At 43.8% G+C, this 27,553-nt stretch overlaps 1 protein-coding gene and 1 pseudogene across 1 annotated transcript in view; both read left to right on the forward strand.

The window, feature by feature from the left end:
- MAN1A2 (mannosidase alpha class 1A member 2) overlaps positions 1-27,553 on the forward strand; it is a 266,574-nt gene that overhangs the window by 74,962 nt on the left and 164,059 nt on the right. The window lies entirely within an intron of this gene.
- On the forward strand, positions 19,059-19,174 carry LOC120585277 (uncharacterized; annotated as a pseudogene).

Consider the following 27,553-nt stretch of genomic DNA (forward strand, 5'->3'; position numbering starts at 1 on the left):
GCGGGAAGATAGTTTTTTATGTCAAGACAGAAAGTCTTCATGATATTTGATTTAAAGATAATCTTATAGCAACACAGATTTGAAATGTGACTTTGTTTTATGAGATACTTATAACTTATGTAGAGGGCCACTCTGCAAAAGATTAAATGCTCCACGTATTGAACGACTTCTTTAGGATTCTATCCATTAAGTGACAATGTTGCTGTGGATTGGGATGGTGAAAGCCTTTGGAGACCATGTTTTTGTTTGTTTGTTCGTTTTTTTGACCAAAATAGTTCTAAGGGGGCACAGATGTAAGAGAACTCAAAGTTTACCTCTGCTTAGAAACACGTTTCCAAGAAGGGCAGCCCACCGACAAACCAGCGAGAAATCAGGCTCTTCCGAAACACTTAACCTCACGAATTCAGCTGGGAGGCAACACCTGCTCTCGTGCGTCCCTGGGCCTTGTTAAGATTCAGCATCGGGTCAGAATTCCTTTATTCCCTGCTTGATTACCAGGATATCCAGATTAGAACCTTCTTCCAAGGGAGCATCTTAGCTTATGGACTCAAGGTCTTTAAAAACAGGTGGCAAAAAATGGAAGGAGGAAAGGAGAGAAGAAAGAAGAGAGGGAGGGGAAGAAAGGAGGGAGAAAGTCGTTCAAGCTTCTGCAATTCAGTGGCACAAATCTATATCTCCGTGGATATACACACTCTTTGCTCTTAACAGACACTGCTCTTGTGATCCAACCCCCCACAAATGTGTGAGCGCAAACACTCATCCACACGCACTCACACACTCATCCCTGTAAGAGATCGAAAAGGAATCATTCAGCACATCAACACCCTGGGCAAAGCTCCTCCTTTCTGTGTCATCTGTACCGGCTCAGCCCTCCCAAGGTTCCTTCTCCACTGCTAACTTTCCTAGTGGTCTCTCCACGCCATCACCTGGACCTGCGACTTCCTCTGTGTCCCTCACCTGGTTAATACCGCCACCCTCCACCTCATCTCACAGACACCTCTAATCACACCATCTAATGACCTTCTCTGCAGCACTGAGTCCTTCCACAGTTCGCCCAGGAGATATTCGTTAGGAGCTTCCTGTGTGCCATCATGGTTCAGGTCATTAGGAATCCCAAGACAAACAAGTCCCCAAAACGCTCTTCCTCAGTCTCCACTGTGGGGGAGTGAAATTTTCCCCTCTCTCCTCTCAGTGGGGCTGGCCTAAGAATTAAATTGACATAAGACAGATTAACAGGAGAAAGTAACCAAATTTATTATGTATGTATGTGATAGGGAGTTCCGTAAGAATAAGGGACCGTGAGGACACATTGGGCATTCGAGGCTTATGTGCCATCTTGAGCTAGGGAGAAAGGCGGGTAGTAGTTTAGACTTCAAAGGGGAGGAAGGTGATTCACAGGTAGATGAGAATGAGCAAACACCGTGGTGAACAAACTCTTGCTGGGCCACCCACAGAGGGGACACGAACGAACAAGCGATGCTAGATTTCCCCGTCTGCCCCATTTATCATATATACCAAGGCGAATGTGCTAAGGTGACTATGCCAGGGTGCATAGCTAAAGTGAATAACTCCCTTCCTGTAAGCACGTTTTTCTCTCTGAATTCCTTTAGGCAGGTAAGGGGGTGGGTCAAAGATTCTGAGTCTTTTGCTTCTTAAAAATAACCAGCTTAAGATAATCAGTATCTCAAAAGGTGTATTTTGGGCGAAACTCGCATCCTCTCACTGCTCACGCCAGTCTCGCATGGTCGAAGCATGTCGATTCCATTTACATCACTGTAACCACCACTGAGCTAGTGTCTGTCTGCTTCCTACACCACTCAGCTGACCCCTGTCACTTCCTCCTCCTAAAACCGGCGGTGGTTTTCCGGTCCTTCCCATCGCTTTTTAGATCCTGCCTCTCTGACAGGGATCAGTTTATGCACCAGTTTCTCCACGAAGCTTCTCTAGTCTCAGCTGAATGCCTTCTCCGCCTCCCTTATTGCTCAAAGAACTCTGTCATCTCTTACAGAACTTGGTCATTTTACCTTTAGCAGAGTAATTCATTTCTCTGTGTTATTTTTTGTAATTCAGAAGTTCCGTGAGTGCAAGAAATGTGATTTATTCGTCTTTGTGTACTCCATGAGACTCAGCCCAATAAATGGTACTATTCAATGAATGATCTATTCAATGAACGATCACGCTCATGTTTGGTTCAAAATACACTTTATCATTCTGCGTGGTTTTTTCCCCCCTCTCTTCCAGTAGTTTAAAAAGAAACCCACAAGATATTAATTCAAAAAATTTGGATCATTCATTTCTGCCAAAAGAAAAACACTGACAGCCAAATCCTGACATCTATTTGTGATAATGATCAATTCAGATATTATAATGAAATTCAAAAACACATTTATTATAATGGAGGAACATAAAGCCATTTACTAATTATAACAAGGAGCGAAAAAACCTTTGAGTCCTCAATCATGATCATAAAACAGGATTCTCAATTAATGGAGAGGTAAGCGGTCTGTCGTGCATATCAATATATAGAATAATTAAACATAGGAATGGAAAGAGTTGACATTCAGAACTCCGCCCTTCGCCGTAACTTTTCCTTGTTCCCTAGTTTGGAACAATTTTGCCTTTTCTTAGGCAGACGTTAAATGTGGGTGAATAAGGGTGGCTGGAACCCCTGCCCACAATTGTCCCCACCCCTGCAGGTCTGTGTCTCCTGCTGGGCTGAGGGAGATATGTCCATAGTATTACAGCAGGAAACACAAAATAGATTTTTAAGAAAAAATGATCCTATAAATGAGGCTAAATATATCAAAATAAAGCTCTTAATGGTCCTCTTATGTTATATTTTGGGTTAAATGGCTCTTGGAATCTAGCCTGGTAACCTAACCGTAAAACCTTAATGGTTTGGGCAAATGCATTTTGAATTCCTAGCAGCAGACTAACTTTGGAAATGCCCTCTCTCTGCACATTTTTAACAGCTGGGAAAAGCCCTCTCCTTTCTCACTTGGTCCTCTTGACCTTGAGACCCGGCTCTAGGTCCTGTGGCCTCTGTGCTGGGGGTACGGAAGGTTTCCCAAGTGGACATACCATTTTGCTGAATCACACTTGAAACCTCGTGCAAGTGGCATTTCTTAGAAAGTACAAAAAATAATACGAAGATGAAACTGTACATGTAATGAGGCGTTGAAGATAATTTTCGAAATGTCCTGAGATTTATTGCCGTTAGATGCTATTCATTTGTAGAAAGAACAATTTATTTCGCACACAATTCACCTAAAACCTATGCTCCTGTTCTCATCTGCCCAGAAATCATAAACGCACAAGGTCGGAGAAGCCCTTGGGGATCATCTGGTCCAGTGCCCTCATTTTTCCTACAAACACAATGAAATTGCTTCAGTTTTATCTTTATCATAAATTTCACATGTCGCAAATGTCACGAACACTTCCTTCGGGTTCCAAATGTAGCTGCCTGGGTTTTCTATTGAACCAGCTTCGTTTATAAAACCGCAGGGAGGATTAATATGTGGTGACTCCTTGGAAACACAAGACCGGAAATGATATCAGAATCAATTCTGTAAAGTGAAACTCTGGAAATAAAAGACCACAGACTCAAAAGTTTAAGTGAAGGCTCTACGTGAAGGAAGAGTAAATAGGAGAAGCCTCCAGCGGCAATGGCTGAGCCCAAGACTCTTTGGCACTTTGGAGAGACATTTTTTCTTTCATTGAACATTTTGGAAACTAGCCGAGTAATTTGAGTAAATAGCCAGAGGCCTCTTTATTAGGGACCATCTTTGTGGTTAAGGATCTCTTTGTCTATAAACAACATTTCCCCCCACATTTGGGAATTTCTTAGGCCACAGGAAAGCTGTGAGCAGCGGCACCGGTAAAACAGGGGAGTTGTCTCTTTGTGTCTTTTGTGATCCAGGAGGGTTATGGATACTTCTAGAGAGTGTGAGTGGAGTCTCTATCGAGCGGTGAAGAAGATGAGGAAATAAAGGAAGGGGGCAGCAAAGAAAATCTCTTAAACATGGGTGCAAATAGAAAGAGAATTATTGACAACCAGATGGTGAAACAGCCTCTGGATCAAACTCATTTACTCGTCCACCAAATCAGTTCCACTCTTATCTGAATTATATGCTGAGATTCCTTGTAACATTTTCTCTTCAAAGAGTATTGTATTAAGGGGTGTTCAAAAAGACTTAAAAACCATTGATCTATTTTGAATCCCTCAATTTAAATCAATGAAAAGACATTAATTAGGCACCTGCTACATTTTGTGAATTATGTTGCTTTCTGTATAAAGATGAATACGACACACACTTCCTGCTATTCAGAAGTTTATCATCTTATGGGAAAGACAGACTCATCTATCACCTCAACAGAAATGATAAGAGCTAGGGGAACACAGATGAAGGAGCAATTAATTCAGCCTGGGAGAGCCAGATAAAGCTATGAAAAGGGAACATCTGAGTTAGATTTAAATATGTTAGAAGTTTGTAAGGTAGGCATGTACGTTAGAAGTTTGTCAGGTACAGTTAAGGGCGAACATGCCCGGGGTTGGAGTTAGATGCCTACCTGGCTGGTAGGAGATGCTGGAGGTTCTCTGGAGAAGGGTCGCTGGGGCCAGGCTGGGAGGTGCAGTGGGCGATGGGTAAGTGGTCACCAGTTGTTGATATTATTGTTTTAAGAAGGGGGATGAAAGGATCAGATCTGTGCTTTAAATATGCAACTTTGGAAGCAATATGAAGGGTGGGAGGGGGAGGACAGCCCAGGTGAGAGGCCCGAAAAGAGTCTCCTTGGCGGAGGATGAGAGCCCGGACTCTGAGCAGGGCCAGATGGGAGAGAAGCACAAGAAACGTCGGCAGGTACAACTGGTTGCACTCGGTGATAGCCTGGGTACGGGGAGCAAGGAGGCAAAGGAGCCAGAAGGGAATCTTAGGGTTATGTCTTGGGGAAGAGATGGATATGTTTCCATTATTCTCTCTCCGAATGTTAGGAACTCACCTTGGGCAAAGTGGTAGATATATTGCCCTGAGAATCTAAGTTTGAGGCAAGAAAGCAAACTGCAGATGTGGCTGGGCTCCCAGAACGAGAGAACGAGACACTGTCCAACATCATTCTTTCCCTCGTGTGCCCTCCTCCTAAACATGCACGTCTGTTTTCTGTTTTCTGTGTTACGTCCCCCGTCCCCCTCACATCTGGTTTAAAAAGAAAAAACAAACAGCTTCATTGAGGTATCACTGACATAAGATGAACTGTACGTATTTAAAGTGTACAATTTGATGTTTTGAATATGTAGACACCCGTGGAACATCACGCAGTCAAGATAGCGACCATGTCTATCAAGCCCAGATCTTCCCCACGCCTCTCGGGGATTCTCCTTTCCTGCTCCACACTGCCTCTCCCCCCAACCCCGCCTCTCCCCAGGAATGACAGAGCTGCTTCCTGTCCCTGTAGAAGCGTTTGCCTTGTCAAGAGTTCCGTATAAATGGAATCACGTAGTAAGCACTTCTTTTTTGTCCCGATTCTTTCACTCAGATCCATTCACGTCGTTGCGTGTATCTGTAGTTCATTCCTTCTTGGTGCTGAGTCCATCACTCTGCCTTTTCTCGGTTGGTTCCATTCTTTCTTTGCTGCCTGGCTCTCGCGTGTGGAAGAAAGTCCAGCCCGTGGATGTCCCACGGGCTACCTTACATGGCGCCTCCACTAAGAACTGATTCTCGTTCTGATTCCAAGTTCAGAAATTCCTGAGAAGGGATCAGATTGACCTGTGGTGGGTCAGATACTCGCCTCTGTGCCAAAGGACTCTGGTCGGGTGGGCAGGGACCCATGAAGCACACGGCAAAGCCATGAGGATCTTCCGAATGTGTTCGATTCCACCCTTTAGTCCACTGAGGACACCCTTCTGACCTTGCCCACTCTTTAGATTCACACTGAAATTGTGAGGCACATTGTTCTAGGATCCATTCCAAATGAATCAAATATTAAATGTAAAAAAAAAAAAAAATCCTAAAAGGAAAGTTCCTCTATAAATTCAGAGTAGAAAAGACTTTTCTGACTATGATACAAAATCTAGAAGTCATAAAGTTAAAGATTCAAAAATTAAATCTCATGAAAATCAAAATCTTTGCTTGGCAAAAACTCCTTGAGCAAAGTAAAAAGACAAATGGCAGATTGGGAGTAAATGGTTTGTAACTCATTTCACATACAAAGTTTAATGTCCTTAATATTTTAAGAGCTCCTAGAGGTCACTGAGAAAAAGATCAATTACCCAGAGGAAAACTTGTCAAAAATGTAAAGAGACAGTTTATAGAAAAAGGAAATATGTACAGCTCTTAAATACATGAATAGTCAACCTCCCTCATATTAAGACAGAAACAAATTCCAGCTCCAATGAGATACCATTTTCACTCTCAAATTAGTAAAATCCTAAGTGTACGTGAATGCGCAGTGTTGGTAAGGAAGGGAGAGATGCACATCCTCCTACACCGCTTTGCAGGTGTCGGTCGGTGCCCCCATAGGTGAACAGTTTAGTGATAATCATAAGAATTGGTTATCCATTGCAAAATTGGTTATCTGTGGCAGAAAGCTGGCAACAACCCAGATGTCCACCAACAGAGAACTGGTGAAGTACATCATGGTACATCCTCGCAGCAGAATGCTCGGGGTCATAAAAAGAGAATGACCTAATATTGGAAGATTTCCAAGATGGATTATGAACTGAGGAAAAAAAAAAAAGTAAGGTACAGAATACTAAACATGGCGCGCTCTCGTTCGTACAGAAAGGAAGGCATCACGGCGGAAATGTATTTGCTTTCGTAGATGTCTGATGTCCGGTCACCGGTTTGGGAGGGTGAAGAGGAAGTGAACAGGAGCAGGAAACAGACATTTAGCTATATTTATTTAGTTAGTCTTGAATCATGTAAATATATTATCTAATTTTAAATTAAGTGACTTAAAAATTCTATTGCTTGTCTTCAATTGAACCAAGCCATTTTCTTCTAAGTTTTGATGCAAGAAAAGCTTGACTTTCAGACTACCCTTCAGCAAACCAGCCTGTTTCTTTTCAGTTTGGTTTCACGATTTTGGTGTAAGTCCCTGATGCCTGCATACCTAGGTCACACCAGGATTCATGTCCACGTGCACACTGGGGTAAACACTGCACCTAGCCGTGTAGAGACACTCATCTAGGTCAGCTCGAGATCTACGCAGAGGATGAAGCATTCCCAGAGCTCGAACACAGAGCTGAGTGGGTGGGCGTCCCTGTCGAGGAAGCATGCTGGGTCTGAGGACGTGACCTGAGGGGAAAGAGAAGGCGAATGGAGGTGGAGGATGGAGTCGATGGAGAGAGAATTCCGTCCTCTTACGTGTCTTGCTGCCCGCCATGGAGGCAATCGTCTCTGACTCAGCAGATCTCAGAGCTGAGTCACCTCGTTCTGCAGCATCCGGGGGCCATCCCGGATGCCCCAGCGGGCCCCGCCCCTTCGACTGCATGTTCTACACTCTCTTTAAGACACACCCAGCAGAGCTCTGAGGACAGCCAAGAGCCTCACAGGACCTCCTCACCCTTTATTCCTGATAACTAGAGATAGGACCAGGGACAATGTCCACTTCAGTGTCCCCATTTAGGGAGGCGAAGGGATCACTGTGTCACCGTGCCAGATTCAAATGGAATCCTCCCTTGGGAGGGAAGGGTTTGCTGGCTTTAAGGCTGGTTGGGCTAGAATTTTCTTTCCTGGCTCAGGTACAGCATGTGTCTCCTTGCCCAATTCATACCAATTCATACCACCTTTATGTCCCCACTGGAAAATGTTCTCAGCCAGGCGCTCTGCCTGCACTGGAGTGTGATCTCATTCCTGCTCTGGAATGCTTCCAGCTCACATGAAAAACTGATGTATTGAGCTGTGAGTCTTAGGCTCCTTATGGCAGAGCTGTTCGTAGGAGAAATAGGGGGAGAATTCATTGATAACATTTATCGAGCACTTACTATGTGCTAAACAACATACACGTATTATTTAATCTTCACGACCTTACGGACTGGTGTCATCCCATTTTACAAACACTGAGGTTGGAGGTTAACTGCCTTCCCGTGTTTGCAAAGTCAGTGAGCCAGTATTTGAAGTCAGATCTGTGTGAGCCCAGAGTTTGACAGTGCTTCACCCTAAAACATGCATGTGAAGACACTTTGTATACTTCCGCATACATTATTTCTCGTTGTTCATACAGAACATGATAATAGTTAGCAGTTACTGAGTGTTTATGATGTGCCAAATACTTCACATATGGTATCCCATTTCATCCTAACAATCATCCTTTGAATATATTACTGTCCATATAAGGTTTTCTTGTCCAGGGTAAGACAGCTGATGAGTTCTGAACACTGACTGTCTGACACCAATGCCTCCAGTACACTATGCTATCTTCCCAAAGCCTCCAAGGTTTGTGATAAATTATTCAACGAGGTGTTAATATTTCTGAATGGAAACAAACTGAGGATTGCAATATTCCGGGCAGCTCAGAACTTCAGCGCTTACACAAGACAGAATGAGTGATCCGAACTTCGTCCAAGTAGCTTCCTGACTTCACCGTAGTTTCGTGTGTCAGTTACTCGGTGCTCTGTGCCCTTTCTATTGAGACCAAGAAAGATCGAGTAGCCAGCATAATTGTTCATTTAAGGTCTTCTCTCCTTTCGCCCTCCACCAAATAGGTCATTTGTCCCATTAAATAGGTTGACGTGACTTTTTTGTGGCGTTTCCTTCTGACTTCCCGGGGAAGAGTACTTATCTGTAAACCTACCTCAACCCAATGCTGCACAGATAAACCAACCCCAGGAGACAACATCCAGTTGTCCTATGGAAGCGATTCTATTTGTCCCCTGTGTCCCACTGAAATTCAGTTTCAACATGTATGTAAATTTCATAAGGCCACAACATTACTCGCGAGTAATCTTTAAGATTTAAAAAAGAGAAAGATGCTGCTTTTCTTTAACTTCAAATTTACAAAATTCTTTTATTCTAAAGACCCAGTGCCAACATAGCGTGCACGTCTCTGACTCAACTGTACACTTCTCAAAGACGGGGACTGTTTTAGCTTCACCCGATTCTCCACAGTGCTTTGCACATAGCACATACTTAGCAACCTATTTGCTGAACAAATGTTATTATAGATTTAGAAAGCACTGTTTCAATCAAGGAGTATTTCTTTTTCTTAGGACTTCCTCTATGCCATCGCAATTTCTGTGTTGCTCTGACAGTGCTGATAGCCTGTCCTGTAGAAAGCTCCCACTATGTGCCAGGCACTCTGCTGGATGCTGAGTATACAAATGAGATGAGGCCTGCTCCAGGAACTCACGGTCTGTGCTTTAGTCCTTTCCCCAGAGGGGAGCATCCCATCAGTCCTGAAGGAAGAGAGATGCTTCTGGAGTACAGAATTCTTTCCTACATTTCCAGGCCCCAGATTTAAGCACAAGTTGCAAAAGCAGGCAGCCTGGAAAGCACAAGCCGGCCAGTCACGCTTGTGCTCACAACACCCTGGTTTTTGTTCCGGGCGGAAGAGAGAAGACGGAAGAGCAGAGAAACGGCAGACGAAGCCTTTTAATTTGCTGGCAATTAATTCTTTGACTTACTTTAAATTAAGATGTTCAGCCTTTCCCAGTCACTCATCAACAACTGTAAACATCAGTGTCTTTTCGGCATGTGGAAGGCTCTGAGTATAAACAGCCCATTACCCCGCAATGGAAGATAAATTGTGGAACCTTGATTAAGCGGAATCCTCTGGGAATGAGCTTTACTGGTTCATTGATTCTTCTACCGACTGGAGATTTAGCCAGAAAACTCTTTTTAAACTTTAGCATTTACTAATTCATTTGTTCATTGCATCAATTCATCAACACAGCATGGTATAGTGGTCAAGAGTAGTCTCTGGAAGCAGGCTGCCTGGATTCAATCTCTCCTCCCTCACTTTGGTACCTTGGGCAGCTTGCTTACCCTCTCTTGTGTCTGTCTCCTTATCTGTAAATTGAGACGATAATAGGACCTATATCATAGCATGTGTATGAAAAGTTAGATAGATTAACATATATAAAGTGCAAAGGACAGTGCCCAGCACATGGCAGGTGCTACATAACTGTTACTATTATAATTGTCGACCGCTCCCGTGTGCCATCTGAGAAAGGGCGGTGAGAAAGGGCACTGCCTCGGAGTGAATTCCTGCTATCAGAAAAGCATTCCAACAGTGTAGAATCATACAGGATCGAATATGAAAACCTACCCCGTTTCCCTGAATTCTCCTCAGAGGTAACCGTTGTTAATAATTTCATATGCATCCTTCCAGGCTGTTTTTCCAGGAATATGAAAATATATACATAAGCATCAGTTGTTCGTATTTATTAAAAATGTATTCATTTTGCTAAAAATAGATCATGTACATTTTCACAGGTCAGTCCATACAGACCTATCTCTTTTGAAGTGGCTGCCTTTGCGTTCTGTGACATGACAAACCGCACTTTCTAATTTAATCTTCTTCCTACTGATGCACATCAGGTTGTTTCCGATTTGTTATTAATGCAAACAGTACTGCATTAATAAATATCCTAGTACCTTCAGCTTCGCGCATTTGCGGAACATTTCTTTAGTATAAGTTCCTTAAAAGGGACATTGGTTCTTAAAATGAACATTCCATAACATTTTAGCATTATTCCATAAAGTGGATGTTCCATAATAGAAAAGTCTCCACTTTGACAAAGCAGGAATAAAACAGGGTTGAAAAGGTAGCCTCAGAGCCATTATGACAAACACCCATCCCATCATACCAGGCTGTGGAAAGTAGCCAACTGGGTTGAAACAGCTTATTTGGTGGCAGTTTTTTCCTCACTAATATCGAACTGTGATTAGCCAAGTCCCAGGTAGTGAAAGCTTTCCTCTTCACTTCCGAATCCCGTTCACTTCCTTTTTCCTCAGCCACTCTCAAAGCATCGTCGTGACCATGACTCCATGACTTCCTCTCTGAACAATGAAAGAAGGGGCAGGTGAGCAGAGAAAGCGGGGAGGAAGAGTTAAAAGAAAAGGCAGCCAGAGGGACTCATGATATATTTAAACTGGAAAATCACTCAAGAGAAACCTCATGCTGGACCGATGCACAGAGTAGGACAAAGACAAGCCAAAAGGTGGAGCCTGGACATGGGAGGGAGGGGACAGGCTAAACTGTCCTGCGAAGAGACCGAAGAATACAGTGGCTCAAGACAAAAGCTTCATTCCCCCTCGTGGGAGGGTGGGCTGGGGTCCAGAGCAGACACGCAGTGCTGTTCTCTAAAATCGTCCCGGGATACTGGCCCCGGGGCAGCTCTTCCGTCTTCAGCGCTGGCTCCTGTCTTTGGTCCAAGGTGGATCCTGCAGTTGCTGCCATTTCGCACATAGAAGGAAGTAGGAAATGGAGCACAAAGCCTTCTCTCTTTAAATAATGTGGTACTGACGTCGTTCCCATCACTTCTGCCCACATTCCAACAGCAGGAATTTAGTCACATGTGCCTCCAAGCTGCCATAAGAAAACACCAAAACCGAGTGGCTTAAAAATAACAAAAATTTATTGTCTCACAGTTCTTGAGGCTCGAGTTCGAAATCAAGGCGTTGGCAGTGCCGTGTGCCCTCTAAACCACATCGAAAAGAATCCTTCTTTGCCTCGCATAGCTTCTCTTTATTTCTGGCCATCTTTGGCATTCCTTGGCTTATAGATGCATCACTCCAATCTCTGCCACCACCATCACATGCTGTCTTCTCCCCGTGCATCTCTGTGTCTTCGCATGGTCATCTTCTTATAAGGACACTTGTCGTATTGGACTAGGGCCCACCCTGATGACTTCATCTTAACTTGATTAAATCCACAAAGATCCTATTTCTAAATAATGCCACATTCACAGTCATTGGAAATAAGGACATCAAACATATCTTTTGAGTAGGGACATAATTTAACCCATAACAAAAGTATAGGCAGTGGCTTTTAAACTCCAGCATGAACAGAATAACCTCAAGGATCTGTTAGAATGCTGAGCAGTCTGTCCAGAGTTCCTGACTCAGTAGATCTGGGGTGGAGCCTACGAATTTTCATTTCTAACAAGTTCCCAGGCGATGCCGTAGCTGCTGGTATTGGTGGGACACGTTAAGAACCACTAGCCTAGGACCTGGCAACTCAAAATGCAGTCCATGGACCGGCAGCATCAGCATTATCAGGAAGCCTGTTAGAAATGCAGACGGTCTTTTGGCCCACACCCCAGACCTACCGAATCAAAACCTGCATTTAGCAGGTGATGTGTGTGCACGTTCAAGTTTGAGGAGACCCATTGCTCCAGCACAAGCCGGAAAGTCAGCTAGCCCCAGATACAGGGGCAAATTTCTATAAGGTTAAGCCAGTAGGCTCAGTCCAGGTGGAGTTGGCCTTTTGACAGAGGCCTCTAAGAGCCTCAGTTGGTATCTAGCTCTCAGAAGAAGCCATATGACTCCTATAGGTTCCCACGCCCACCCTCAAACCTACCCAAGCTTGGGGGATAATTCTAGGAGGTCATACCTGAGATCAGGTTTTCTGACAAGCAACTGAACTTCAGGTTGTACGTTCCACTTTTTCAAAGAGAAAATAGGGCTTACTCTAAGAAGCCCGTGAAACTTATACCTCCAGAAGGTGATAGGCCAGAGGGAATTATGAGACCCACAGATATACAAAAGAGCATGTAAGAAAAACGTATTGTGAGGGTTTTTTCTTAGACCCATGCCTGATCTCTTGACTTATCTTGATTTCTTTTAGTGCAGCCTTATGGATAACTATTTATTTTCGTGGCTACTCTAATTTGAGAAACAGATTCACTTTATGGTGATAAGGTTTGTGCTTTAAAGAGAGAATAGAAAACAATACAGTCCTGTGAGTTCCCGTGAATAACTCAGACATTGTGAAATTCTCTCTAGTGTAGTTCCCAGTGATATTGTTTGCAGTGAGATGTTTGCTCTGGCAAGAATGTTTTCAGTGGTTATTATTATGGCTTTCTAAATAAAGAACCAAGCCCGACCCGACCCTGTACTAATGTAAAGGAAGCTTTGGCATCTGAAACCGGTCAGAGACTAGAGACTCAGGCCGCACCTCACTGGGCTGGGTCTGTGGCCTCTCAGCTGCTCTGAACCTGAGTCAGCCAAAGTCATTTGCCCCTTACCCATTCATTTGTACCCACTGAAGGCAATTTACAGAGACTTGTCCACCTCCGGAAGATATGCTCCCAAAGTCGGTCCCTCTCATGTGAAAATCTGACTTACAGGTGGTAGCACAGAAGAGTTTTAGGGCTGACATTGGCCTTATAACTCGTCAACTTCGCTTTCTTCCTTACGTAGGTGCAGAGAAGCAAGGTGACTCAACCTGGCTCACACAACTAGCCTGAGGCAGAACCTGGAGTAAATTCCAGGTCCACAGTCCCTCCCCAGCACTTTCCATGCCACCCCTTCACCCTGCCGTTCCCCTTAGAGATGACCTGACTTTACCTGCCGTGTTTATCCAAACCATCACCAGCCTATGCTCTTGCTCTCTGTTCCTAACCAACCAGAGACATGAGTGTTAGCCCAACATTCTGTTCCCAGGGCAGTACAAGGTCAGGGACAAACCCACCACCCCGAAGCCATGAAAGAGAGGGCTGTATGGTAGGACTGGGCAATGCAGGGGCACACGGGAGTCCTGCAGGTATGTGAACCAGTCTGCTGCACTAGGTTCTAGGGAACTGAGGGATGCCGGCCCCATCTCACGAGGCGACTCCTACTCACCTTGAGTGGATGTGAGCCTCTGTGATTGAGGACCCTGTGATGCCAGACATATCCGTTTTCTAAGATATACTAGGATTTTGTATGTGTTTGTAAGTGAAATCTCTTGCATTTTAAATACTGGCTTACATTTTTAAATGTCCTTTAAAACACCGGCAGGCTAAACACAATCCAGCCCATGGACTGCCAGTATGGCCTCTGCAGCATGGCAATGGGTCAGGATGGACACTAAAGCCAGACAGACCAGTGTGAATCCGGGCTCAGCCCCTCTGTGACCTTGGGCAAGGCAGCTCTCTAACCTTCAGTCCTCTCATCCATAAAACGAGGATAATAATGGTCCTATCTCATAACATTCTTGGGGAGATTAAGTGACATATTGTAGGTGAAGCATTTAGAATGCTGCCAGGCGTGTAATCAATACTCAATAAAAGTTAGCACTGCCGTTAGTGTAACACGGAATCATGAAGACCTGAAGGTTTTCAGTCAGAGCTCCGCCCAGAAAGCTCTCTAAGGCTGAGCCAGCGCTGACCACCCCTCGCGGCCCGACTCTGGAACAGTGTCCTCTATGGCCCCGCAGTCCCCACGGGGTGGTCTGTGTTAGCAGAGCACAGCAGCCTGGCATGGAGCTCCCTGTGGGCGGGACAGATGGAAAGAGCAAGCATGGCAGAGTCTTGGAGGGCTCCAGGGCCCGGCCAGGGGCTGTGAGTATTGCAGACGAAAGCATGGCTGCAGTCGGGAGGCCTGGGCTCTCTGGTCTACCAGTTGAAAACCCTTAGGGAACAGCTCGGGTTATCTGATAGCAGAACGTGGCCTGTGACCTGAGGGTTTTGTTCTGTTCTTTCTCAGCCAGGCAGGTGCAGACGGATGATGTGGCTGAGATTGCGATCTGGCCTGCAGTGCCCCTGATCAGGACACCTGAGTGTTTAAATGTGGAAAACTCTTTGGAATGCTGCCCAACTAGTGCCTTTGGGTGTTACTTACATTCCCAGCAGGGGTAGAAAGGAATTGCTAACCTGAGAGATGCTAACCTGACTGTGGATGGAGCTCGGTGGAAGGGGACTTAGTGCCCTTGTGGAAATGCAGGCACTTCTGCTTTGCCTACTGAGGGTCGGAGATGGATTTCTTCAGCAGCTACGGCAGCCACTGATGAAGTCAGGGCTTCAAAGGGCGTAGCCCACGGTGGGCAGGGTTAGGATGGGGGAACACTGCAGGGCTCAGGCGGCAGGGACCGAAAAGTGTTTTGCTTAATACTGTCTGAATAAACCACAGAGGTCGCTGAAATTACAAACAGCCCCCTACCTTTTGGGAAACAGATAAGACCTATTTTTCTGTGGACCCTAGTGTCCTGAATATTTTATAAATTCTGTTTGAATATTGAGAAGCACTTATTCTATTTTCAATTCTTTTCCTGGACATGGAAGAAAATAGACCAAGAGGAAGGATTTAATATTTATGCAGTGCCTGGTGTCCCTTTTTTCCTAGAAAATATAGCATACCCCCTCCCATCCTTTTTTAGGCAAAGCCATATCTCTTCTTAGTGCTACAAATGAGTTAGTTTATTTACAGGAATTAGAGAGAAGCATGCTGTAGCATAGTTTTAAGAGGTGGTAGAGTATGGTTGTTAGTTAGCCAATTTGTTGAAGTCAGACAGAATTGAATTTCAAATTTTACCCCACTACTTCCTAGATGTAAACTTGGGAAAATTACTTAATCTTTCTAAGCTTAGTTTCTCACAGCTATAAAATGAAACTAGTATTAGTATCTGCCTCAGACGATCGTTCTGAGAATCAAATGAGCTCATGGATATAAAGCACTTAGTAGGACCTGACACATAGTAAGTACTAAATTAGTGATCGCCATTGCTAAAGTTTCTTTCCAATGGAACTCCTTAAAAAAAAAATCCACATTTTCAAATATAGTGTTTCCTTAAAGTGAGGCGAGCCTAGACTGAATGAGATGTGCTTACGGTTTCTGGAGAAAGAACAGTGAAGAAATAAATAGTTCCTACCTACCATTCCAGCAGCTCGTGGGCAGGCCCTTAGGGCGGCTAGGCTGTCACAAAGGCCTCTGAAGCCTGCCCTGGACTGGCCTCCAGGGTCTCCTGAGTTGGAACAAGATGACAAGACCTTTATGTCCCCTTCTGATCAGTCACTGGGTGCGGGCCACCCCGAGACAGGGGCTAACGTGGGTGGGGCTAACATTGGAGGCAGCCGAGGGTCATCTGCCAACATCTCCCAGCAACTGGGACAGCCAGCCCTTCACTGAAAGGGAAGGGACATCTGGTGGCAGATCACAGTTTTCATTACAGCTCAGTGGTACTGTTTTGTCTTTTTTTTTTTTTTTAACTGCTTTTTTCTTCCAAACATCTCCCAACACTTCACAAACTAGCACATTTTCCTCATCCCTTCACAGAAGGTCTTGAGAAGTGACTGCTCCCCAGCCATGCGCACGCCCGTTTTTCACGTCGTGAAAAGGGACATGTGGCAAGTCGGTGACAGTGACAGGGAAACACACATGGGTCTTCTGCCGTTCAGCCAGGGTTCTGCTACTACCATATCGCCTTCTTATTTCGCTACCACGTCCAGATGCCGCAGAGCCAAACCGGAACGCCGTTTTCCGTTTCGTTTCATGAAATGCACAACACGCGTCGCATCGTGTATCGCCATACACAATACACACCATGGCTTCTCAGGGCTCTGCCCCGTCACAGAAGCATCAAGAACTTTCTGGAGCGTCTTCCACCCCCACGCCTCAGTACGACTAGGGTCAGGTGGGCGTGGACGAGGGTGTCTCAAACCACTGCCGCTCAGACTAAGCGAGGGAGTCAGGGGAGCGGCCCTTTGCCTGGCGCCTGGGGCGGGCCTGCACCTCGCCGCTCGCCCTGCTCCTTCGCGATGTTTAGGAACTTGCCTGGTTATCTCACATCATGGTCAATGCCAGGGGCGTCTCCGCAAGAGGGTCAGTTACGGTGTCCAGGGTGAGTTCCAGCTGCAGCCACTTTGGAGACCATCCTATCCTGATGTCTGGGCACTGTAGGACATATCTAAGCTGGTTGGCAGGTATGCAGTTTCGGGTTCTAGTGAAGTTATAATTTCAGCATTCCTGGAGGACTCACCAATATATCCTCTCTCTCTCTCTCCCTCCCCCTCTCTCTCTCTTTTCCTATCACAGAAGCATTTTAAATACACAATACGCATTGCACTAAATCCCATTCGAATTCAGCTGGCCCTTGGGATATCATTTTAACCTTTTGTTGCACATCAGGAGCCATCAGAGCTCTGGAGGTCCCAGATTCTCTCTTCAACACAAAGCAGAAAGAATAGCTGGGGGTGGCTTATTTCAGATAAACAGAATTCAGGTCAAAGAAAAACATTTTATACTGAACAAAGGTACAATCCACAATAAAGATCTAACAGCTGGAAGCTTTCTGTGCCAATAACAAAGTATGTTAGAAATGTAAGAAAAAGAATGCTTGAAATATGATATTCGTGAGAGACGTTTAAACACACATATCTCAAACTTTGACAGGTAAAATAAACAAAAATTGTCAAAAACATGGAAAATCCGAATCATAGAATTCTTCTTTTATAAAGAGAAAATATGTCATCTTTTTCAGCTTCTGTGGAACACTTTTAAAGAGTTATTATAAATAAGATACAAAGATGAACTCGTTTTAAAGTGTAAAATTTATATGAACCATTTTCTCATATCAGAAAGTGATAAAACTGGAAATTAAACAAACAAATAAACACCACTCGAGGTGAAGGGCAAACTTCCAAATAGTCGTTATGACAGATACGGGCTATTTTTAAAATATTGAAATTGAGAACACTTTTCATGCATTCTCATGATAAACACTTACTGAAGATCTGGGAAAAGAACATTCCAGCAGAGAGACGACCTATACTGTGTGTCAAAGTTACAGAACTGGATGCAGCATGTGCAAAAATTAATAGCTCCATATTTTCTTATCGTTGAAGAATGAAAATCATGTATAATCATGATTCATACGCACATTGAAGTTTGAGAAGTGGTAATCTAAAAAAATTTTTTAAAAAATAAGTTAGAATAAAGATAAAAAAATTATTTAAAAAGAAGAAAGGAAAAATAAGGATAACCCAAATAAATAAATGCAAAAAAAAAAAAAGAACAGGATTGATATGAAAATTCAGATTTAGTTGTTTTAGAAATGTAAGAGATAAGCATCTAATCAAGAAATTTTTATAAACACATATAAACCTAAAAATAAATGTAGAAGGCAACCCAATTTCTTAACAGAACTAAGATAGCTATAATACCAAATATGACAAAACAAAACAAAACAAAATTGGGGGAGGTGCAGAAAAGCAATCTTCAGACCCATCTTATTTATGCATCTGGAATCATAAACCTACTAAATTGAATTCACAGTATATTAAATAACTCACAAGAAAACTTTATACCAGAAATGCAAGAATAACTTAAAATTCAAGAAAAAAAAATGTAACATGATATAAGACCTATTTTATAATCACAATGAATGAATAAAGGCTTTTGATAAAATTCAATACTTTTTCTGATTCAGAGTTACTCTGGCAACTTGGAAGAATAAACTGACTTGGACCCCTTGCTTCACTCAACATCGAGAAATGGTAGAATATACATGATACTATTTAAATAATAGCTGGGTTCCTAAGAAAGAAAGAAAACGCTATTTACATAAACAACACAGGAACTTGAAACCAGAATTAAAAGCTGATATAGTGATGACTTAGGGAATGGGAGGGGGGAGATCAAATCCCGATATTGGCTCTAATGGCCCCAAATCAAAAATATATGATTTGGGGCCTGCATAAGGTGGGAGGCTGTGACTAAGATTATTATAGAAATATAATAATATTTATAATAAATATATAACTCAAAGAGTGCTCCCCAATGAATTTGAAACAAGAACCACTCCATTCCATGAACCAGAAAAAAGATAAGAAACTTTGAATCATCTTAGAACTCTGATTAGACAATAACTCTTCCTTTAGAAACCAAAACCTCAAGCCTGTTTGTATGAGTGTGGTACCCAGTTGTTCACTACCCTGGTGGTGTAGGCATCCCCAAGTCAAAAAATTAGTGTAAAACTGGTTTGGAGCTAGTAACTCTCTGGGACCCTCAGCAGACAGAAGCACATGCTTCTGACATCAAGAGCAGAAGATGGCGAATGTGGTTCTAAAGTGTAGCAGTTAGCATGTCTGCTTTACGCGCTCAAGGTCCTGGGTTTGTGTCCCAGTAGAGCCACAGTTCACAGTCTATGGGCATGCCATCCTGAAAAAGCCCGATGTCTGATCTTGGAAGTTAAGCAGGGTTGGGCCTGGTTAGTACTTGGATGGGAGACCACCTAGGAAGACCAGGTACTGTAGGCATAAGTAATAATAAAGAAAAAAATTAAAAAAAAGAAAGAGCAGGAGTTGGCAAACTAAGGCCAGGGGTCAAATAAGGCTCAGGGCCTGTTTTGTATGACTTGTATTAAGAATGTTTTTTACGTTTGCAAAGGGTGGTAGAAGGAGAAGGAGAGAAGAAGAATAAGAAAAGAGAGAGACTGGATGACTGCATGGGGCCTGCAAACACTAAAATATTTACCGTCTGGCTTTTAGAGAAAGAGAAGCTTGCCGACCTGTGATCCAGAATACAAACAGAGCCCAAAGGAGGGAAACATCCCCCACTGAAGATAACCTTACAATAAAATATTACTGTGACGAAGCCATCCACAATTTAGGGAAGTCAGTAGACTCAACAAATAGTGGAATAAGAAGCATCGCAAATATAGACTATATAGCAATCTGAAGAGACTATAAAAATAAGTACTTTTTTAATGATTAAGAGATAAAAGGAGGTAGATTTTTTAAAAGATGGAAATTAAAATTCAAAGGAAAAATTAAATAGATTTAAACACAATTTAAGGAGGTAAGTCTGAGACTATTAACTAGAATGTAACACAAAGTGTAAAGGGATAAAAACTATGAAAAAAAAATTAAGAGTCAGGAATAGATAGACTGAGATGAAGCAAATAGCTGTAGTTCCAAAAAAAAAAAAATCCTTAGATTCGAGAAGCACACTAAGTCTCCAGAAGGATTAAAAAAGTCTACAACTAGATACCCTGTGGTAACTTATACTACACAAAGTAAAAAGAGAAAAAAATTAAAAGTAAGCAGAAAGAAGAACAAATTAACACTCTGGCAAAGGTTGCTGTATGATCACGTAAATATTTAAATCTTCTGGAAAAACAGTTATAATTGAGCATATGGATGCTAGTGATTGAATTCTATAAATAAAGCACACTTTCTAGATTTGACTTTATGTAACATTTTAATAATTATGAAAAAAATTAAAAATTAAAAAGCAATTTCTAAAAGTAAAAAGAAACGACCCTATATTATATTTGAATGGCGGCACAACCACATGGAAAGAAACTAGTTAAAGTGACTTTAAAACCTGGCAATTTGACTGTATCTCTAGTATCATATACCCTAAGGACCAAATTAATTACATAAAAAAAATCTTAAAACCATTTACAGTAATCGTATTAATGGTAGCAATAGTATTATTGTGTGTGCATCATGGGGTAAAGCAAATGAGTAATCGTGGTACTGTATTAGTTTGCTCGGGCAGCCGTAACAAAATGACACAGACTGGGTGACTTAACAACGGTAATTTGTTTTCTCTCAGTTCTGGAGCCTAGAAGTCCAATATCAAAGTGCCATCAAGGTCGGTTTCTGGTGAAGCACCTCTCCCTGGCTTGTAGACAGCTGCCACCTTGCTGGGCCCTACGTGGCCTGTCCATTGCATGTGCATATACACTCATACAGACACACACACACACACACACACACACACCTCGTGCCTCTTACTCTTCTTGTAAGGACACCTAATTTCATAAGATTAGGGTGCCTCTCTTATGGCTTCATTTAGCCTTAATTACCTCCCTAAAGCTTCTATCTTCAAATACAGTCACATTGGGGTTAGGGCTTTAACATAGGAATTTGGGGCAGGCACATCTGAGCCCATAACAGATATTTATGAGAATTGAGATTTCTAATATGGGAGAAAGGAAGTACAGATGTAAGATGAATAAAGGCTAAGTGGAAATTCTGTAGTCTTAGAATTTGAATTGTAACTATTACTATGAGTTTATGATGTATTTTATATCAATATTAATTTACTTTATAGTTAATATTAATGAAACATAAAATATATATTATATACAAAGAGACTACTGGGGCCCAGATTATGGTCTCTACGTAGTGTTTTGTGTTAAAATGAACCAGAGCTCCTTAGAGAATCTGTGCTTCCAGACCTGACGAGGAAAATGTACAGGCTGGGCACAGGATATCTTGTCATCCTAGGTAGCGCAGAAGTTATCCAACTTATCATTTCGAAGGACCCTGAACGAACTTGAATAGTCTGCCCCTAACCGAAGATGGATGGTTCGATTTTTGGAACTGATTTTTGACTAGAGAGTATCTGAGCCTGATTGGCCACTCTTACTACCAATTCTACGAATTATCTGATACCCTTTAAATAAGTTCCTCCTCTGCTTTAAATAGATCAGATTTGTTTTTTGTTTCTTACAACTCAGAAACCCAACAGATATTCTGAGAAACTTGCCCAGAACAATGTAGGCCATAATAGATGTTCAGAAAATGTTGGTTTTCTTCCTAGGAGTCAAAAATCTATTATGATTTCTTTTCAGATTTGAACAACTGCACAGGAAATTTCTTCTCTATGCCTAAGAGAGAGTCTCACCCCCTGTTCATACCCCCTGTGCGCCCTCCCTTCACTCCCCCCACCCCCCAACTCAAGGGAGGAAAATGTAAACAGATCGGTCACAGTCCCAAGGTTTTGACTGGATCCCAGGTATCAGTGGGCAGAGTCCCTAAGTTGAAATGCCCTCTTCTTTTACAGTTTCAGCTTCCTGTATCCCTGTGATAAGCAGACATAAGATAAGATGTCTTATCTCTTCCTCAGCAGGGTGCTAGGAAGGTGAGTGAATTAAGATCCCATCTTAGGGCCTGGATTTCTGTCTCTACCAACGTGCCTAAGACTTCCCTTTGAAGAGAAGTAAAAAGTCCCACCAGAGCCACCAAGAGATAGAAAGCAAGAGATATAAGAGAACACAGGGTGGGTGCTGCCATTTCAACACAGTGACCCTCGTTTATTATTAGGGGCTCTGACAGGCAACAGGATAGAAAGGGAGGAGGAGGCGGGTGGGAGGAGAAAGAAGTGGCCTCCTCTGCGTTCCCCTCTCCATTTTCCTCACCTCACTCTCTGCATCCATTAATTCCCACCCACGCGTCCAGGAAGAGAGTGACGAGGGTAAGGAGGATGAGTCAAGTTCACAGGCATTTTACTGGCTACATCATCCTTACGAGTGCGCAGGTCTTGGGAGTGTCTCTCTCGTGCCTCCGGTGTGCTGAGCGGGGCTGCAGTCAGCAGCTCACACCGTCTCTGTGCCAGATTTCTACGAGAAACTCCCCCCCGCCCCACTCCCAGAATGCTTGGGTTCATCTTTTCTTGCCGTCAGAAAGTTAAAAGATAGAAGCCCCCCAAAGAGGTATAAACGTAGGGGAAAAGGTGCCGAGGAGGTCACTGTGTCCACTTATAATGTTGGATTTTGCCTTTAGAGTAAGAAAGAGAGTCCTTCAGTGGTCACTCGCAGCCTCTCTCCGACCTAGCGTCGTGTTTGAGGCCAAAACTCCACAATAAAACGCACGTGTTCGTCTGGCCCTGTCCTCGGAGCGTGGTGTCTGTCTTGTGGACCCCGTGGGTGAGGGCATGGCTCTGGCGAGGATTTGGTGTTTCAGAATCTTGGGCCCAATCTTGGGCCCAAGCCCATTACTACCCCCCAAAGAATGCCTGTCACCCCAAACAAGCGACATAGGTGATCATCGGTGTGCCATTTTAAGACCGCTTGCGGCTAATGCCTCGGCGTGTGACTGCTCTGCTCTGAGCCCAGCTGAGCGGTGGCGGCTGGTGGCTGCTCGTGGGGATCAGAGGGAGCGAACACATAGCTATGAGGATTCCTCGGCTCTGACCATCATTGTCGCGACTTCCAGGCTCGCCCCTCTGCTGGCTGCACCTCACTGTTTCCTGCCGTCTCCATCAGTCTCTTCCTGATCGATTTCCTGGTGCTCCCCAGCTTTAAGGAAGCCTTTTCCCTGTGGAAGCTCTGGGAAATGCGTGCAGGTGTGAGGTGAGGACCCCCAGGAACGGGACCCCACTTTCTGCGGATGATGTGGTGGAAACGCGAATGGCTTGCTCTGCACGGGAGGCGACCCTTTCAAGACAAGCTCCTAGACCTTGTCGCGGTAGCTTAGGTTCGTGCCCAAGCTGTGACAGGGGCCTCAGATGCCATCCCAGATCCTCTGCTTCCCTCTTCTGGTCAATTGAAGAGAATCTTTGTAGCATTTAGAGTTCAGGGAAAGGAGTAGTGGTGATTGTAATCTCCAAACGATCGCTTCTCAGTTCACAGGAAGCTACACCTACGAAGCAGGACAGGGAAAGATAACATTATTCCATTTTAAACACACCCAGACTAAGGCAGTCGTGATGTCTACATTGCCGTAGAGACTTTGAGGGAAGATGTTAAATCCGCAGTGTCCAAACAGAGTGTCAACTTGCATGTTTGCTAAAAGAGAGCCCTGTGACCAAACAAGTTTGGAAAATCCTAAGGTAACGTAAGTTACGCAAGTTTTTTTTTTTACTCCGAAACTTCTTACAGCCTTTAAATTGCCAGCGTGCACTGTGAATCCCCGAGTGGGATAGAACCTACAGTTTTTGGTCAATGAATCCTTTGTTGAGGAGCATGTCGAGAGCTTGTGTTCCATCCTGCAGAACTCCTGGGGGGACATCGAAGAGGTGAGCTCAGAAAGAGAGGGTGGCACACTGTGGGGTCACGGGTGTTATCCAAGCAACACTAAGACCAATGGCGCAAACGACCACCGGTGCCTCTTGAGTTCATATATGACTCAGTTCCAGGCGCCAAGCTCGGAGTTGGAAAGGACCCTAAAGGTCCCGAAGGTCCCTTGCAGATAAGGTGACTGAGACCCAGAGAGCTGTAAAGTACAGTCTCAAAAGCTAATGAAGAAATATAACCGTACTATCCATTGTGGGAGCCCAGGACTCATGACCGTTTTGCCCAGAAGGACTCCTGCCAAGAGCCTGCGTTCAGACATATTAAATCAGCATGTGGGGGTGGCGGGGAGGAACCCTTAGTTTAAAAGAGTATATATCGGGCCATCTCCTTCACTGGGAAAATGTGCACTGCCAAAACAAGACCAGACTTAGTAAACCCACAGAGGGCCCTTTAGTAAACGTCGTCACAGTCATGCACCAAATGGAAAGTCGGGAAATACAGTCGTGTTCAACTCTGCGGTGCTTTGACGTTCGTTCATCCACGCGAGCGCATTTGGGAGAGCACCACAGCCTTCTGTGTTAGCGAAGACTGCTCTGGTTGCCGGTGACAAGAACCCAGACTGCGCTAGCTCGGGCGCGATGAAAAGAAGGGAAGGGAGTAATTTATTGGGAAGCTTCGTAACGGAAGAACTGGAGAGTGAGTGAAGGAGCCACCGGATCCTCACTCTTTGTTGTGCTTTTCTCTGTCAGTCAGCTTCGTTCTGTTCTACCGCAGGTGGGATCTGCCACCCCGTGGGGGTGTGGCTGTCAGCGGCGCGTAGCCTCGCATCATCCCCCACCAGAAAAGAATAGTCTCAAGTTGAAGGGTCCCACAGAAGGGCTCTAATTGGCCTTGTTTACTGAGGAATTTCTTTCTGAGGTAAGAGTTACAGGGTCTTAGGAGAGGCAGACAGCATGGTGGGTAAGAGGTCCAAACGCTGACTTCCTTGCCTACTAGTCGTATGATCTTGGGCAAGTTGCTTAAGCTCTTTTAACTCAGTTTCCTTATCCGTAAAATGGGGGCTATCGATGGCATCTACTTTATAAGTTTTATGTGATGGTTAAGTGTGGTAAAGCGTGCAGCTTTTATGTAGTACCTGCAACAGGGTAAGCAACTCATAATTATTAGCTATTATCATTACTGCTTCAGATTGGAACCTTGAAAACCTTGTAACGTGGTTTCAGGGAATAAAATGAGATACAAATGTCAGTCATTTAATATCTTGTCTAGCACACAGGAAGTCAGAAACAGAAGTTATCATTATTATCATCATTTAGTCTGTGTTAGTGGCCTATAAAAAAACGATAGCCCCCATTTAAACCATGATATTAGAAGGAGTGTTTCATTTATTCCTTCATTCAACAAATATGTATTGAGTGCTTGTGCTGTGCCAGAAGCCATGCCAAGTATGGAGAACACAGAGTGATGCACAAGGCCAACGAGGCCCTGATCTCACGAGGCAAACATTCTCGCGAGGCTTTGAGAAGAGGCATCTTGTTCTGGACAGGAAACAGAGTGAGGGTCCACTGCACCTACCAAATGTCAGACCCGTGACTTCTCTGTCCACAGTCGGTCCTGCAACAGACAGGTCGTTTCCCGTCTGCTGCCGCCTCTTGAAACATAGTCACCGTCACTGTCACCGCTTTCTATCTCTTTGTAAAGGGATACCTTTTCTGTTCTTGATAGATCACTGTCACTCATTTTTTTTTGTACGGATGTGTGTATTACATGTATAAATCTTATTATATGTATAAATTCTTCTGGTATTTTAAAGACCTGGTTCGTCGCTCCTCTGTCTAGGAACTCAGTAGAATTGCCACCTCGATTAACCTCAGATGTGAGAGTGTAGAACCAAGGAGCAGAAGCTCAACTTCACCAAAAAATAGAAGAATCCTTTAAAAATTGATCAATAAATGATCAATAAACTCTTACACTGAACTATATACAGAAATCATTTCCAGGCGATCGAATAGGAAAAGCAAAATGATAAATCTTCTAGCAGATAATATAAGAATATCTTTATGAATTCCGGATCAGCTAAGATCTCTTAAACAAGATACCAAAGTACTTGCTATTTAAAAAAAAACTTTGAAAAAGGTGACTACGTCAAAATTAAGGACATCATTTCATTAAAGTATACCACTAAAAGAAAAGATGACGTCACTGGGAGTGACACCTTGCAATGCGTCAACCAACAAGGGGCATGTGTTCAGAACACATAAAGAATGCCGAGAAACCTACAAATAAAACACACACACACACACATACACGGTTAAAAACCATGGGCAGAAAAGTTGGACGGGCACCCCAAAAAAGAGGAACCCAAATAGACAATAAGCACAAAAAGGCACTCGCTTATGAGTTGGTAAGAAAATGCACACAGAGCCACGTGGATAAGCACTCACCACTAGTGCTTGGAGCCGACACCAAGCAGTGACAGGGCACTGGACAGCAAGGACCGAGATATGCTGCGGGCGGAAGTATAAACTGGCACAGTTACTATGGAAAGCAGATTGACATCATCGAGTAAAATACAAGAAGCATGTCATTTATCACCTAGTGATTCCCCTTCAAGGTGTAGTGTCCATCAAACATACACTTAGGTGCACCAGGAAACGTATCTAAGAATGTTCGTAGCGGTATCGAATAATAGCTGCAAACCAGAACGTCTGTCGGGCATGGAGTAAATAACAAATTAACAGACTACGAAATGCTGGACTGTAAGAAACGGGGGGAAAGAACAGCTGTCTGACACACAGAAGATGGATCTTAAAGACAGCGTGTGAAAAGAGCCAAGCAGAACGGGGCGCGTACTACGTGATGTAAGTTACATGAAATTTTTTAAAAAGGCAAAATTAAAGGATTTTTAAGACTGAAACTATGAAGAAAAGTAGGGAAGTGAATTCTATATACTAACTGTTAAATCACACTTTTGTTTAGAAAACCTTTCTATACGTTTGTTATGTTACCCACATACACACACACCCAAGTGAATATACTGTAGACATAATGTAGATATACTGTAGACATACTAGATAGAGATAGAAATGAACACAGCAGGATAAGGAGTAGCATTGTCTAAGTCCAAAGTCACGCTCTCTAAGAGAGGGCTGAAAGTCAGCATTTTAAGGAGAATCACCATCCTAGAGCGAGCACTGATGACGCTGCTAAGTGGGGCAAGTGGTGTCTTACGCAATCACACTACATATTCTATTGGTTTAACTTGTAGGCGGGGTTATTATAGAGAAAATACATAGCACACATTAAATCCATAGGTTAAGAATCATCAAGGCTAAAAGTCTCCCAGAATCCCCACCTCGGAGGGGATATGTAGCTCCACAAAGTTATAGTTGGTGAAGCAGAAGCTCAAGTGATGGATGGAGAGAGCAGCCATCGGAGCCTCTGCTGCTGGGACACCCCTCCTCCTAGCATCGTGCCCCTTCTTCACTGCTCCCCGAGCAGCTGACTGGCTCCCCAGCTGTGACAGATGTACCAGCAGGAGCCTGAGTCATTTGCGCCCTGGGCCATCGCCTTCCACACCCTTGCAATGCTCCCTCTCTTCCCCACAGCTCTCGCACTCGGGGGGGTGTGGGGGTTTGTGGGTCGGTTTGGTTCTGGCTGGGAAGAGAAAGTCCCGATCATGAACACACTCCCCACATCTTCCCCATGACGTTTAGTCCATGGACTCTCCCTGTACCACACTGCCCTTCCTGCCATCCCCAGGACCAGCAGCAGAGGCGTCTAGGAAGATGGCAGAGTCTGCAAAAGAGAGAAATTAAGCGAGGTGTCAAAGTACCCAGTGAATCTGAGGTTGTCGTCAAGATTATGGGGGCAGGTAGTGACAACGAAG

Source organism: Pteropus medius, unplaced genomic scaffold (assembly GCF_902729225.1).
Source record: "Pteropus medius unplaced genomic scaffold, Ma_sr-lr_union100, whole genome shotgun sequence".
In the NCBI taxonomy this organism is placed as follows: domain Eukaryota; kingdom Metazoa; phylum Chordata; class Mammalia; order Chiroptera; family Pteropodidae; genus Pteropus; species Pteropus medius.